General features: G+C 44.6%; 1 long non-coding RNA gene across 4 annotated transcripts in view; it reads left to right on the top strand.

The window, feature by feature from the left end:
• Window positions 1-14618, top strand: part of LOC108490483 — a 302288-nt gene that overhangs the window by 198317 nt on the left and 89353 nt on the right. The window lies entirely within an intron of this gene.

Raw genomic sequence — 14618 nt, 5'->3', positions numbered from 1 at the left:
TTCCAATCCAGAAAATGCCCCACAGATATTCCAGTCTGGGAAGAAGAAATTCCCCAGTTGAGGTCACCTCTTCTCAGATGTGTCAGGTTGACAGTGGAAGCTGTCCAGCACAGGAACTTTGCACCACATTATCCCAAGATGCGGAGAGAGGGTAGAAATCTTACCTTCTTAGGGCCTCAGGGCCCTTCCCAGCACCTGACATACGTCAAGGCCTTTCTGCTGGATTGGGTTCTGAGGGCCATGTAGGAGTTTTCCACTGAAGTCTTTATAAGACATATAGACTCTAAGTGCTCAGGGAAGTCGGATAATAACACTTGTTTCTTATTTCTATATATGTGTATTCTATGTGTAGAATAGAGAATTCTGCATATAAAATATATGCATGGGGGTGTTCAGAAATGAGGGTTTTCCTTCCCTTAAAGCCTAAGTCTGTGTAACTGTCTGTCTTTGATTGTGGGCATCAAACCCAAGACCTTACATATGCTATGCTCACACTGCCACTAAGTTATAAGCTGGGCCCCAAATTATGCTTTAATATTCACTTGTAGTAATAGTAAATAAGGAATTAAGTCATAAAGTTCACCTTTTAGGAACAGGCCTGTGAAGTCCAATGAAATGTTTAGCCATTAAAAAATAGCCACAATGAAGATCCACTCAGCGCCCTGGGAAGACAATGAGCTGTTCTTAGTGGGAGCAACTTCCACCTCCTCTGTGGGTGGTGATGGTCTATTTTCTCCTTGGAAATGGTTGGCTGTTTAAGAAATGTGGGTTGGGGGGGCTGGAGAGATGGCTCCTACTTAAAAACACTTGCTGTTTTTCCAGAGAACCCGGGTTCAATTCCCAGCACCCACATGGCTGCCAACAACCATCCCTAACTCCAGTTCCAGGGGATATGTTGCCTTCTTCTGGTCTATGCAGGGCATTTTATGCATGTGGTGCACTTACATACATGTAAGCAGTATACACACATGTAAAATTAAAATAATTTAAAAATTTTTAAATTTTATTTTATGTGTATGAGTGTATTGTCTACATGTATGCGAGTGTACCCGTGTCATGCAGTGTGACAGAGGTCAGAAGAGGGCTTCGGATTCCCCTGGAACTGGAGTTAAGGATGGTTCACAGCCAGCATGTGGGTGCTGGGAATTGAACCTGGGTCCTCTGCAAGAGCAGTCAGTGCTCTTAACCTCTGAGCCATCTCTCCAGCCCCAAATGTGTAGCCCAGACTGGCTTCAAACTCATGATCCTCCTGCCTCTGTCTCTTTAGCATATACTACTTAACAGCGTGCGCCACCACAGCCGGCATAAATAATTTTTTTAAAACGTTGGCTGGCTCCTGTCTCCACTTGAGCCTGGCTGTTTAGACTGTTTTCCTATGAGTCCTATAGACATGTTTGTTGTCATTTTGTGCCTTTTTGCTATTATGTGATATTTTTAGTTTCTCAAGGATTTATCATTTTGACGTCTAGGTACCCTACCTCCTAGTTAGTGTGCTAACTGCTTCTGCCCTGAGACTGCTGTTAGGAGCACAGGTCTGGGACTGGAGACATAGCTCAGTGGCTAAGATCACTTGCGCTGTCTCCCAGAAGACCTGAGTTCCGTTCACAGCATCCATAACCGACAGCTTGCAAACACCTATAACTCCAGCTCTGGGGGGGGCGGATCTGACACCCTCTCCTGTCCTGCACAGGTACCCGCACTCATGTACACATAACCATACAGGCACATGCACACACATGATTTAAAATAATCAAATCTTTTAAAAAGCAGCAGCAGCAGTAGAGGTCTGTGCACTTACTTCCTCGTTGGCTACTTGCAGTACAGAAAGGCGGAGTCTGTGTTTGTCAGTTGGTGGTTTAGACAAGCTGCAGGTAAAACACTACAAAAGCCTCTGTCTAGATTCTTATCTCTCTCTCCAGCAGAACCAGACTGAGAGAAGGAAGTTGAATGCCGGCAGTCGGGCAGTGTTTGTTTATAAAAGGAGTTGCTGGAGACTCCTATAGCAAAGAGGAGACAAAGTAGCAAAGTAAGGAGTCACAAAGCTTGACATTAAAAACCTAACTGAACTTAGGCTGGCCTGAAAAAATCATCTTATTTCTGAAACACCAAAACAAAACACCCAGGAATGCGAGGGGGTTCATTTTCCTTTTCGCCTCAGGTCCTGGGATAAGTTAGTTAAGGTACACTAGATAATTGCACTTTAGTTAATTAACTAATTTTGATCTTTTAAGGATGGCACATATGTAGTCCAGGTTGGCCTTGCACTCCATGTGTAGCTGAGGATGACCTTGAACTACTGATCCTCCTGCTCCCACCTCCCCCATGCTGGGATTACAGACTTGCGTCACCATGCCCAGCCACGTGATTGCATTTTAAATGTTCACATACGTTCTGTGTGTTCAATATATTGTGTATCTGGATGTCAAGTTTCAAGGCTGAGAACACGTCTGAAGATATTAGTGTTTCTCCGATACGGAATAGTCTGTGGATCTAAGTGACTGAATGACCTGTTTTCAGGGGCTACTGATCTAGCCACCCATGCACGGGGTGTGGCTGGGGAGAGCAAAGGTGGTAGGAGCCAGGTCGTCTGTAGTTGCCTAGAGGCTGAAAAAACTAGAAGGAGGAATTAACGTGAACTCGGGCCACTCCACTTATGCCAAATAGCTGTGCTGCCTGCGGATCTCTCAGCTTGGTTGGTAAGCATGTAGTTTTACAAGGAAGGTGAGATCTTGCTTAGAGAAATTAATAGTGTAGCTCACAGAGTTCCTTTGACTCTTTACCCTGATTTAAGCTCTGTTAAATTTTAAAAAATATTTTATTTTATGTGTGTATTTCCTGCATGTAGGTAAGTGCACCCGTGTCATGCAATGCTGGCGGAGGACAGAAGAGGCTGTCGGATCCCCTGGAACTGGACTTATGGACAGTTGTTAGCTGCCATGTGGGTGCTGGGATTTGAACCCGGGTCTTCTCCAGGAACAGTCAGCGTTCTTAACTGCTGAGCCATCTCTCCAGCCCAAGCTCTGTTAAATTTTAAGTGGAGAAACTGATATCTAAGCAACAGTGGGAAAATGAAGTCACTTATCTTGAAACCTTTCATTACTGTAAGCAGAAGATCTAGTTTCTTTGGAGGATGCAGTCATGCATTAGTCTTGTGGATGTTAGACTTTGACTGTATGGGTTTGAGTCATGGTTTGGCTTGAAATCTAGAGTGGGGTACCCTTTACAAAGGCAGTATTACAGTCATTGATCCTGAGAGCCCTCTCAATCAAAAAACTGTATTTACAGATTTACCTAGATATTTTTTAATTTTTTCATTATTGGGCAATCCTGTAACAAGTCAGTGTGACATGCTGATTGTAGTAGTTACTTTTCTGTTGTTGTGATGAAACACCATGACCAAGGCAACTTACAGAAGTAAGAGTTTATTTGAGCTTACAGTTCCAGGAGTAAGTGTCTGTAATAGCAGCAAAGATGGCCAGAGCAGAAAACCAAGGTGTCGCATCTTGAAGTGGGCACAGGAAGCAGAGAACAGTCTTAATCTGGCAAGGCTTAAGGCTTCTCAAAGCCCACCACCAACGACGTGTTTCCTCCAGCAAGGCCACACCTACTAAGACCTCCAAAAACAGTGCCACCAACCGGACAAATTGTCCTCATATGGAGCCTATGGGGACAGTCTCATTCGAATTGCCACCTGTACTTTGAAGGTGAGGGTGACATGATCCTGTCCTCCTGGGTTCTTGGATGTCTCTAGCCTATGTATGACTCTGTAGTGAAGTCAGCCCTGACTATCAGTAAGAGAAGTTCAAGGGAATATCAAATTCTAGACAAACAGTAGACGTGTAGAAAGTACTTGATAGGTGGTTGATGGTGCGGACAGAGTTCGTGGATGGATTCTGAAATGATGACTGGGGTCGACAAGTTTTAACTCCTCACAGTCTCTGCCCAGGCTCACACGGTAGGATCCTGGAGGCTGGAAAGAGGCATTAGGTGTTCTTTTACAGACTCAGCTCTGAGGACTTCAGACTTTACTCTGTGATGTCCTTTCCCAGTGTCATTAATTAGTTAGTTAATATAGGAGCTCATGTATCTCAGGCTGGCCTGGAACCCACTACGTAGTGAGAGGATGACCTTGAACTTCTGATACTTGCGAGTGCTGGAATTATGGGCATGTGTTTATGTCTTACTGGGGTTGAACCCAATTTCATGCATGCTAGTTTTGCTGTCTTCCAACTGAGACACATCCCCATCCCTAGCCTGTGTCACTATTTTAAAGGTTCTTGTGTCTGAGGAAAGCTGTTCTCCCTGGCCTTGTTACTGAACTTTGGCAGGGGATCTGTGAGCGAGCCTCACAGCCTGAAGATCTCTTCTGAGCTCTGGTGTTGGCACCTTGATCACGGGCAGTTCTCACAAGACGATCTTTAAAAGTGAGGTTTTTCTTTGAAATTTGAAAGAAAGTGAAATAAAAATATGCTTGTTTTCCAACCTAGATTGATGAGCTGGCGTGGAAGGAGGGCCAGCCTTTGAAATCCATAGGCATCTTGTTGCAGGCCCAACCTCACTGACCCAGACACATTAGTAATGGTCTATGTGGCCTGCTCTGCCAGCAAGCCTGGCTAGGTGCACACAGATGGTGCCAGGTGGAGAAAATCACTGCCCGGCCCTACAGTGAGGCCTTTGCTCTGGTGTTTACATCTCCAGGAAACAAGAGAGACTGAGGCTGGGTTGTTTATGGACCTGTTCTTGCCGAATGCCTGAAAGTCTAGTTTCTTTTGTAGATACTGCCCAAGTAATACTTTCTTGTCATAGCTGAGGCCTTGTTGAGCTTCTAGGCACCTGAGACTTTCACAGGGTCTGTGGCCTTCGGGCTCTTTCACAGGGGAATTTGAAACTAGAACTGATCTCATTCCAAGGAGCCAAGCATAATGCACTGTTTGTTTCCTAGAGTAATTTAGCCTAAGGAGATCTAAGAAGGCTGGAGGTGGGGGCTGGGAGGAGTCTTCAGAGTTTGAGTAATCAACTTAACTCAGGTAAAATGAATTTTATTCTAGAAACAAAAGCAAATACACATGAGTTTGGTCTGAGCTGTTGATGGTACCCTGAGTGCTTACATAGTCAACCCCTTGTGTGGGGTCAGTCACAGAAATGATGTTAACATTGGGCCAGTGGAAACTATGAACCCGGGTTTTCCAATTCGCTGTTTTATTCTTTGAAAATTCAGGTTGGTGTTGCATTAACCAAAGTCTAAGGAAAAAGGCAAGGACCTGCGGCAACCCCACCTGAGCTGTAGTTCACCTGGTTGGGACCTTGCTAGAAAAATCCTAATGGCTGATTGGAACTTACTGTGGGTGTCTATAATTGCAGAAGCAATGGGTAGCACATTCTGGGTTCTGACCTGTTTTTAAAAAGATTTTATTTTATTTGTCTCTGTGTGTGTGTGTGTGTGTTTGTTTGTACATGTGAATGCAAGTGCCTGCAGGGGCCAGAAGAGGGTTGAAGATTCTCTGGAACTGGAGTTTGGTTGTTAGCTGCCATGTGGGGCCCGAGAACTAAACCTGGGTCCTTTACAAAAGCAGCAAGTGGTCTTAACCACTGAGCCATCTTCCCGGCCCTCTTGACTTCTCTTTGGTCCATCATGCCTACCTCCCCTTTGCTTCCATGTCTCCACTGAGGTTAGTCCTGGCATTGAACCTGTTACTGACTCGACCACTTATTTTGGGGTTCTTGGATGAAATATGCTGGTGCTTTATTCTAGAGAATTTCCCTGGAGATGCCGCTGCTGTGAAATGTGAGCACCTTTTAAGGATCTGACTTGTGAAAGGTTTCCAACAATTTCATAAAGTGAATATAGTTTTCTTTTCCTCCTGTGAGGTCAACACACACATCCCATTGTCTGTAGTCTAGTGCTTTAGAAAGAGGAGCATGACTTGGAGAGGGAGACCTGAAAGCTAGAGAGAGGGGCCCATGTGCACTCTGGCTGTGGGGAGCACCGAAATACAGCACAGCTTGCTGGAGTCTGCAGAGACAGTAAGGGCGTGCCTCAGCGTGACAGTGGCACCATAACTCTTCCCAAGGATGTGAGGCCAATGGAGAGAGAGAAGTCAAGCATGACTCCGAGGAGCGCCCGGTGATGAACTGCAGTGGCCAGAGTGACTTGGGGCTTGTGGACACATAGCTGGTGATGAGTCCACAGAACGGAGTAAGATCATGGCGTGAGAAGAGAAAGACGCAGAGACCATGCAACCCAGAACAGAAGGAAAAGGACACACATGTTGCTCCCCCTGGCGCATTTGCCAGGGGGAGATGAATAGCAACAATTAGCAACTGATTGTGTCCAGGTCACACTTGGTGTGTATGCGGTTAGGAGAATCCACAGTGATCTCTGGAAAGGTAGAAACCAACCCCTCCCTGACAGTAACCTGGCAGGCAGTAGAGTGTCATAGGGCTCCAGTCCATTCCCCAGATGTTCTCCTGTCAGAACTAGGTGCCAAAACAAACCAGAAGATAGGCAGCCAGGGTTTGCAGTGCATAGTGCGAGCATCTGCCAGGTTATTTAGTAGCAGGAGCAGGAACAGCTGAGGGGCCAAGGATGAAACCTGGTTAAGAGGCCACATCAAGCTGGCTTGGCAGGCAGGCCCCGTGGCCTGGTAATTATACTGATGTCTGGCTGTACGTGGGTCTTTTCCACTCATTTAAAAAAGGCCTTCCGCTAACTACTGGGGTCTCCCAGAATTTGGGCCGCTTCTGCCGGAGGCGCTTTCTCCTGCGGAGTCTGTGCTCCTTGCTATTTGCTGACTCTCCTGTAACAGCGATGGTCCTGATGCTTCTCAGAGCATCTGCCCTTGCTGCCTGCAGATGGAGGACAGGCTGGCCTGGAAGAGCCAAGCAGAAACCATGTAACTATGTGGCGAGGCCAGCACAGTGGCCTTAGCTGAAGCCCTTGCCCTCCCCTCCCTCTTTTAATTTTTTGCCATAAATATTGGAGAAATGACTCAAATCTATAGAAAAGAGTTTTCTTAGTCTATTTTCTGTTGCATAGCACAGACTGGTTGGTACACAATCAAAAAATGAGGTTAATTTTGGCTCTTAGCTTCAGTGCAAGGCAGAAAGACTCTATCTGGTGAAGGGTTTTTTAAAATTTATTATTTAGCTTTTTCTTTTTTTTCCCAAGAACTGTTTTTATTTTTATTTATGTTTTGTGTGTCTGTGTGAATGTATGCTATGTATGTATGGGTGTGCGTTGAGTCCAGAAGACGGAGTCGGAACTTTGGAGCCAGAGTTACAGGCCTTTATGAGTCACCTGGCTTGGATGGTAGGAACTAAACTCTGGACCTCTGGAAGCACAGCAAGCACTTAACTACCAAACCTCCAGCTTCTATTTAAAAATGTTTGGACATTTATTTAGTTACTTATTTCTTGTGTATGCATATGTCCACATGCTATGACACACATGTGAAAGTCAGAGGATCACTTGTAGGAGTCAGTTCTCTGACCACCGGAGTTCTGGGATCAAACTCAGGCTGTCAGGCTTGGTAGCAAGTGCTCTTACCTGAGCCATCTCGTCAGAGGTGATGGACTTCTTGCTGACAGAGTACTAAGCTAATGCAGATTATTAGGGGCTGGGAGGAAAAGGGAGTGGAGAAGGAGCTAAGGAGGAAGGAGGAGAGAGGAGGGGGAGACAGATATCACTTGATAGAAAGCAAAAGAACATGGAGGGCCCAGGCCTTTCTTTATAGGGACCCAGTGTTATGGGGACCAGTCCACTCTGAGAAGTCAGCATTAGTCTCTGCAGGCAGCAGACGACCTAATTACCTTGCACCAGCCCTGCCCCCGACTCCCTTCAATACTAACATATTAGAGACCAGAATATAAAGCTTTGGGGGAAACAAACTAAATCTAGACCATAGATTTTTAAAATTAAAAATTTAATTTATGTGTATGAATGTTTGGCTTGTGCGTACATAAGTGCACCTATGCTTCCAATGCCCACAGAGGCCAGAAGAGAGCGTTGGTTCCCCTGGAACTGGGGTACAGGTGGTGGTTGGCCACCATGTGGGTGCTGGGAACAGAACCTGAACATCCAGTGCTCTTAGTCGCTGAGCTGTCTGTCCAGCCACCAAACCGTAGATTTTATGGTAAGACTTACAAATAACTGAGTGCCCATTAACTCTGGACTGTCCTCTGGATTAATGCTTACTTTTTTTTCCTTTAAAAAATTTTAAATTATTGCATTATTTATTTAGTGTATGCATGCACATAGGAGAAGGTAAGAGGAAAACCTGCCAGACTCTGTTTTGCCCTTTGACCATGTGGATCCTGGAGCTTGAACTCAGATTGTCAGGCTTGGCCGCAAGCGCCTTTACTCACTGAGCCATCTCAGTAGCCCTGGGTTAATTCTTTCTACATGTGGAAGTCCCTTGGAGCCTCAACATTTCCCACCAACTCTTCTTCTTTTAATATTGTAACTGTGGTAATAGCACAGGAAGAAAATGTGCCTTCAAACATTAGGGAAATGAATCTCAAAGGGAATTCTGCCCTTTTCCCTCAGTATGCTCCACAGTCCCCGAATAAACACGAAAGAGACCTTTTCTTTGTGTCTGCAGGCACACTTGACTGGTGTTGCCCATATAGCGCTGCCCAGAGATTCTGCTTCAACACGAGGAGGAAGTAAACATGGCGGTGTGTGTGGCCAGGGCTCCTGTGTTCGCTGTCTGGTGTTTTCCTTCCTTCTGCTCTTCCCACTCAGTTGAAGTGTCACCTAGTTGTGGACACCTCGGTCCTCCCCCATCTTAAGCTCTCTGAAGGTGCAGACCCAACATTTGTTTGCTAATTGACTGCACCTTCCTGTTTTTACAGTTGTCCTTAGAGGAGATGTTCTGAAAAGTTGTGCTTTTCTCTGTGAGAAGTTAAACTTTCAAAGATGGAAAGTTCAAAGTGAAGAAGAAATCATGGTTGTAGTTGATACGTTGACCAGATGATGGTGAGACTTTGGTTTGGGTGAATTCACCCCTTGAACATTTAAGGTGTAATGAGATAAAGCATCCTTCACATGCTTCAACTTTGAACACTCAGCCTAATGAGTGAAAGGCTATAAATCTATTGTGTTTTTAGGGCCTCCTACCTAGTATGTCATTGTGATATAATCAGATGTGGCTTAATTTAAATGAAGGTGCATTTATCGGAAGGCAGTAACCATGCCATTGGTAATTCAGAAGCAGTTTCAATTCAACATGGATATCATTATCTTCAGCTCTGAGCTGAACTCACCGAAATATCAAAGTATTTTCCTCAGTGAAATTAAAATGACCCCTGATAAGTAGAACTCAAAAGTCCCAGCGATCAGCCGAGCATGGTGGTGCACACCTTTAATCCCAGCACTCCAGAGGCAGAGGCAAGTGGATCTCTCTGAGTTTGAGGCTAGCCTGGTCTACATAGCAGGTAGTAGGCCAGCCAGTGCTGTGTAGTGAGACCCCCTCTCTCTCTAAAAACAAAAACCAACTCAGCAATCAGCTTCCTTTGAGCATCTCTTTAAGAGGAAGCCACATCCAATGTATTGAGCAATGTATTGAGGCCTTTAAATTTTGTGGTGTCCTTTTCATGGGGGATTTCCTGAGGTCTGTGCACATTTGCCTAATCTCCTAGCATACTGTTTATCTGCAGCTCTGTGTATGAAAGATCCTGGTTCAAAACATGACCTTATATTACAAGAAGATTCTTTATCATCAAAGAAAGAGTAAATTACATTCATTACATGAAAACATGGACTAATTGATGCTTTCCTGGTGATCACAGTCATAGCAAAGGCTTCCTCCATTGGGCTGGAGTTCTAAATGGACAGTCCGTGCTGTTTCTCCGAACTCTCAGATGTTCTGGTTATCTTCCGGCTCTACCCCAATCAGAAGCCTTGCATCGTCAATGGTTTTCTTGATTGAACTATTTAATTTATCAAAACACTTCATTCACTATAGATGCCCGATAATATTTAGTACATGTACTTTTGTTAGAAAAATAAAATATAGGCATTATAGGCATGCGAATAAGTCTTTTCAATTTTGTGGAGCAAACAGTTGGTTCTGTAGTTTGTATAACCGTCCTATGATTCCACAGCCTGTGCTGTAAAATCCATTTTGGTTACCTGGTGTGTGCCACTTTTTAAAAAAGGTGTGTGGGTGTGGGTGTGGGTGTGGGTGTGGGTGTGGGTGTGGGTGTGGGTGTGGGTGGGTGGGTGTGCGCGCGCATCTGTGCAGGTGCCTTTGGCGAGAACAGGGTGTTCGATCTGGAGTTTCAGGCAGTTGTGAGCCACCCCATGTGGGTTCTTGGGAACCAAGCTCAGGTCCTCTGCAAGAGCAGCAGAGCTCTGAGCTGGTGAGCTGTCTCTGCAGTCCTGCAGGTGTGGCTCAGTGTGTGTCTGTCTGTGCACCCGGCAGCAAAGTTGCGTGTCTGTGTACCTGCCAGTAAAGTTGCCCCCGCTCTTGGAGATTCACCAGTATGCTGTTTTCATCTTATTTCTTATCCATTGTGTATTTGTGTTCTCATGTAGGATGCTTCCCACAGACCAATCTCTCTCTCAGTGCTTCCCATTTACCCTCAATTGTTTTAAAAGACATTTTCTTCCCACCTCAGACTCTAATGATTAAAATTGCATGATTTGCCAGACAAACACAACTCAGTAGTGGTATTTGAGCAACAAATCAATGAGCAAATATTGATGCAACACACATGCCACGCGAGCACGCCACCATCTGGGGTTCTCAACATGATTTACACAGGAAGACAGAGAGCGTCTCTGCCTACAAATGGCTCAAAGTCTGACGAGTCGGAGACTACGGAGGAAAAGCAGAAAATGTGAGAACCCTTAATCCATTCGTCACAGTTGATAGTGCCCTTTCGTCATTCATTCATGCATTGTGTAATTGCTGAATACCCTGCTGCAAATGGGATGGGGTGCTGAGGTCCGGCAGTGAGGAATGTGACAGTCGTGGACCTCAGGGGCTTGCAGAGCGAGGCTTACTGTCCTTGGCCACATAGTCGGATGAAACGATCATCGTCTGCCACCCAGAAATGAATGAGGTAGTTCTATACGCTGCTTACAGGCAACCTGTCTGGAAGTTCTGATATCCGACTGCTGCAGAAATCGTCCTCTTCAGGCCTGGAGAGGTGTTCAGCGGTCAGGAGCACTGGCTGCTCTTGCAGGCAATCTGGGTTTGATTCCCAGCACCCACATGGCAGCTAACAACCATCCATAACTCTAGTTCCAGGGGATCTGATGCCCTCTTCTGACCTCCACAGGCATTGCACAACACCGATGCATTTACACACATGCAGGTAATACACTCATACACATAAAAAAAAAAGAAGTAAACAGAAAAGAAATAGTACTGTTTAGCGTAGGTAACTGGTTCATCTGCCTCTGGTTGTTTGGGTTGTAAAGGTGGGTAGGAAAGAAGGAGCCATGAGAGTTCTGTTTATGTTCAGTTCTATTGTTGTTAGTATTGTTGTTATTTTCAGACAAAGTTGTGTTTAGCTCAGACTGGTCTTGAATTTGCTAGTAGCTGAGGGTGACTTTGAACTCCTGATCTTCCTGCCTCAGCCTGTTGGGTGCTAGAATTGTAGGCATTGCTGGCTTCAATTGTTTTTAATCTGTCTTTTCTTGTAGATGGTATAATGCATTTGTATCAAACATGGTTATTGACATTGGAGTTTATAGTTCTGATGCTAAGTTCGACTTTGCAACTTATCAATTGAGTAAAATTACACAAGTAACATAAATGCTGTGAGCTTCAACTCACATGTCATGGAGAACAGACCTTAAGAAAGCCTGATTATCTACATCACATGTGATGTGATGGTTCAAATGAGAGAATTCATAGATGATGAATGGACTTGGAGAGATACAAATGTTCCACAGATTTTTACCTGTTGTTTGTGTTGGTGGGAGGAGGGGATTGAGCTCTGTTAAATACCTCTTCCCAAGATGTAGTCCAAGATATGTATGGTTCCCTCTAAGGATATGTTGTTACTGTGGGGTTTACTAGTAGTGAGATGGGAACATAAAGGCTCGAGGCTAATCATTGATAAAGAGAAGTTGTGTGTCAGCTTATAATCCTAAGATTCTGAAGTTTTACTTGTAAATCAAGTCTGGACTTAACTTTTGCCATGTGAATGAGTTGTGTAAAAATCAGGCTATGTGCATGCCTTCTCTTTATCCCACTAAGTGAAATTTCAAACTGACCAGTGGGAGGTGTTGCTTACCTGTTGTTCCTCCATGTTTCTGTCCATTTACATCGCTCTTGACTATTCAGGGAAGGATGTTGTGTTCATATGTTTTGTTCATTGCTGTTACCCTAGTGCCTGGACCAGGGCCTGGTTAGTAACTGGCACACTATAGATTCTTCCTTACATCAGTAACTATTGTATTTTAGGCACATTACAAGACATTTAGTAGTAGTGGTAAATTAAAGGGTTATGACCTTCAGGTTCACATAGTCCTATCAGGGAGAAAGAAAAGTAAAGAGACAAAGATGAGTGGAGCCTGAGGACCAGGGGATGGAAGTGCACTGAGGGGTGGGGGAGAAGGCACACTGGGAGTAGTGAGGGTTCACCTGCAGATCCCTCCTCCAGAACAGGGAGCTGTCCTAGGGCATGAGCCTTTCAGCCGTCACCTTCATCAGAGCAGCTGTGACTTCTTGCAAGGGACTCCTGAGGTAGGATCTGTTGACTGTTGGTGTTCTCTCTTAGACGGAGGGGAGGTCATTGGCCCCTTGCCTGAAACTGGCTTCTTCTTCCTGTGCCTCCCAGACAATTGTATGTGATTGAATGTGGCCTTGTGGTCCTGGAGGTACGACAGTGATAGAATGTGGAGGGTTAACTGAAGGGGAGACTCCATCTGTGCAGCCATGGGGAAGTTGTCATCCATGCTGGGGTGAGACTTTTGGGTGGTGTGGATGTTTAGGGGTCCCCCAAGTTGGGCTTCAATGGACTTTCACTTTGGTTTGTTCTTGGTGCTCTATGAGGAGAAGGTAAACATTTATTCATGTCTCCCCAAGGAAAGAGTTCCTACAACAGGCTGTGGCAGTACCTAGCTCCTTTTATAGACTATAAGAGATTGTAGAGAATTGAAAAACAATAAACAACTAAGAAAGTTTATTCTCTTTTTATTAAAATTTTTATTTATTATTTTTACATGTATGAGTATATTGCCTGCATGTATGTGAGTGCACCCGTGTCGTGCAGTGCCGCTGAGATCAGAAGAGGGTGTCAGATTCCCCTGGGACTGGAGTTAAGGACGGTTCATAGCCGCCACATGGGTGCTGGGAATTGAACCCAGGTCCTCTGCAAGAGCAGTCAGTGCTCTTAACTGCTGAGCCATCTCTCCAGCCCTGAAAGTTTATTTTGATCATTACTCAACAGGGCATGCTTGTGAAGAGTGTCATACACCAGTCCTCGTTCTAAGCTGCCTCCAAGTCTCCCCACAGCCACCTGTCGCCTGCCCCCACCTCCTTTGTGGTGCTTCTCCCTTTGAGATCCTCGAACTTCAGAGATAGTTATCTCTTTGAAAGTAGAACCTTCTGGCTTGAAATAGTCATTTTATAGATGTGTTCTATAAACAAACAACCAGTAACGACTGAAGAACCTTCAACTCAAAATATGTGCATCACCCAAGACAAACTCAGGACACAAAGAGGATGTTTTCTGTGACCTTCAGAAGTTGAGAAAGGCCTTTTCTGCCTCCCATTCTTTCAAAGCAAGGTGATCTTTAAAAAAGATTTGCTCCATCTTAAAATTGATATGTTCTTGAGTCAACCTCACAGACTACCTCATTTCTACTATCAAAGAATGACCTTTTGTTCAATGGAAAATAATTTTTTAATCAAAAGTTGAATTCTACCATGCTTTTTAAAAATGTTCTATTTTGATCTATTAGGGAGTTATGGTTATGTAGTTTTTCCCTAGACTTAAAACAACAGCAAAACAGCAGCCCTGTCTTGTTCCAGTCAAATTCCCCCCGAAATTCACAGTTCACTTACCATTTGCTGTTGAAATTTTATCTTCTCAATGCTATGTGATATTTTGGATGTTGTCGATATCACAGGGTTCCTCGTCAGTTTTCAGGAATTTAAAGTCAGGGAGGGACATTAGACTCAATATCTAACTAAAATAAAAGATCAGCTTAAGGGAACTCTGAATTGCCAAGGACAAATTTTCATTCCTAGGGAATCAAATGATACCTAATGCTCTGTGTATAGCTGAACCCACCAAAGTGGCTTTTTTCCCCTACAGGATCTACACCATTGATTTTTGTAGAGTAAATCATAACAGCCTATTAACATTCCATTATGCCAAGCTCAGAGCTAACAGGCGAACATCCACAAGGTCAGAGATTATAAGCGGACCTGAGGATGCACTCTTCCAAAAAGGATGAGATGAAAAATGAAGACACAGGACCAGCTTGATGGGCATGTTGTTTATAGAGTTCCGATGTGGGTGGGGTAGAGAACACAGGACAGAAGGAGGCTGTGTGCAACTTGCTGCTCGTTGAGATGCTGTGATGGATTTAAGGTATAACCTCTGTTCCTATTTATCCAAACATGCGTGCACCTCCAGTTTCTTACTTAGGCCTC

Source organism: Nannospalax galili, unplaced genomic scaffold, assembly GCF_000622305.1.
Source record: "Nannospalax galili isolate Female #2095 unplaced genomic scaffold, S.galili_v1.0 scaffold412, whole genome shotgun sequence".
NCBI classification, from domain to species: domain Eukaryota; kingdom Metazoa; phylum Chordata; class Mammalia; order Rodentia; family Spalacidae; genus Nannospalax; species Nannospalax galili.
This window is presented reverse-complemented; position numbering and strand designations above follow the sequence as displayed.